Below are 1,852 nucleotides of genomic sequence, written 5' to 3' on the forward strand. Positions count from 1 at the left end.
AGGGGGGAGATGTGCTTAGAGCAGAATTGCCCCTCTTGTATTAAAAATGCTGAGACAGAGAGGAGATGCGCTGATCTGTGTAAGATATTCTCCTGAACACGGCATGATGGACGCCATAGACTGTAACCTTTTGGCAAAGTTTCAAGGTGTGAGGAACATCGGTGAGAACAGCTTTCTGTCTTGTTGTGGTTCTTGTTACCGGTGTAATCTCTGCATAGCCTTTATTCTAACAATCAAACACCTTTTTGGTAGTTACTCTGCATTACACATTACTAGTGACTTAAAGGTCCCCTATTATACTATTTTTCATCAATATATTATAGGTCTCAGATATATACAAAACATGTCTCTGAAGTGTTTGGCTCCAAATACCAAACAGATCATTGTAGCTTCCCATAATCCCCTCTGTTTCAGCCCTGTTTCAAAAGTGCTGATTCTCTGTCTGTTACTTTAGATGAAAATAAGGTGCCACACCCCACTGCTCTAGGAGGAGATTCAGGTGATAAGGTGTGTGTGTGTGGGGGGGGGGCTACCGGTTGGTTATTGGCTAATTGGACATCGCCGCCCGCCGACATATGGGTTTCAGGCAGAGCGTGACCATGGTCGCGGCTCATTAATTGCTCAAGGAAAATAGATATTGTCATTGCTTCATTGCATAGAAAAGAAAAAAAAAAATCTTCATTATGAGTTATGGAGTGAGGAGAGAGCTCATGCCTGTGAGTGTCTCTAATGTGTGTTTGGTGGTTGATCGGAGAGTGGAGTGTGCGTTCGATAGCGCGCGGAAGAGCGATGTCGATGCGCGTAGGATGAGAAAATATTTTTGTTCTCTCTGTGTGATTCGTTTACAATGTATTGTGTTGTCTATCTAGAGACACATTGGCTCTGAAGACCGTGCAGAGTGCGCGTGTGTTCTTAAGGATAGAAAAACAGCACTAGGAGGTTTTTGGACTTTTACTCGAAACTAGGTCTAAAACCGAAATACGTACAGAATTGCTAAAAAACCNTTTTTTTTTTTTAATGTTTTCAAATATAATTTTTGGGAATATCTTCAATATCTAGAGGGGCCTGACGGCTCGCCACTGCTCTTTACATTAATTTTGCGTTACTCAGCAACAGCCTATAGCCAAAACTTAAAACGTAGGCACACATGTAACAATTACTATTGCAATAAGGAAGACATAAGACAAGTTAATAACGGTGACAATTCTAGTTTTTGCTGCTTGTTCGGAGTCGGCACACACTGAACATCATCACTGTGGGTTCGGGGGCCTTCAGCTACTAGCTTCGTGTTAGCATGTTGCCTTTGCAGGTGCTTTGAGAGGTTTGATGTTGTGTTTGCAGCAGTGCACCTTACCGTCACATTCCTGTTCTTTCTTCTTACAAATGTAAAATAATGGGCATACCTCCACCCCTCGAAAGTAATAGCTGTTGATGACTCAGCCATGTCTCTGCAGCACAATCCCTGTGACAGTTGCATGTGGACAAGTCGCGCAAATGTTACGCAAATATAAACCTTCGGCGGAAATCCTTAAAGTGACTAGAAATATAAAAAAAGTTAGACCTATCACATTTACCAATCTTATCTACCCCTGGAACTAGCTAAACTAGTTATAAATATGTTTATTATTTACTGTCATCTCGGGTCACTCATTCACTGGATCAGCGAGCTGCGAGACTGATACAGACGCGCTGTCAGGAGAGGGAGAGAAGGAGAGAGAGAGATAGAGAAGCTCCTCTTATTATTTCCATGTTATTATCCAAAGTTACTGTAGGCTTCTAAATAATGTAGTAACTACTAGAGTCTAGTCTGTCAAAGGGAGAATCTAGTAGTTTTTTTGCGCAATGTTAGTAA

This window comes from Notothenia coriiceps, unplaced genomic scaffold (genome assembly GCF_000735185.1).
Source record: "Notothenia coriiceps isolate Sejong01 unplaced genomic scaffold, NC01 NC01_scaffold00035487, whole genome shotgun sequence".
NCBI lineage: Eukaryota > Metazoa > Chordata > Actinopteri > Perciformes > Nototheniidae > Notothenia > Notothenia coriiceps.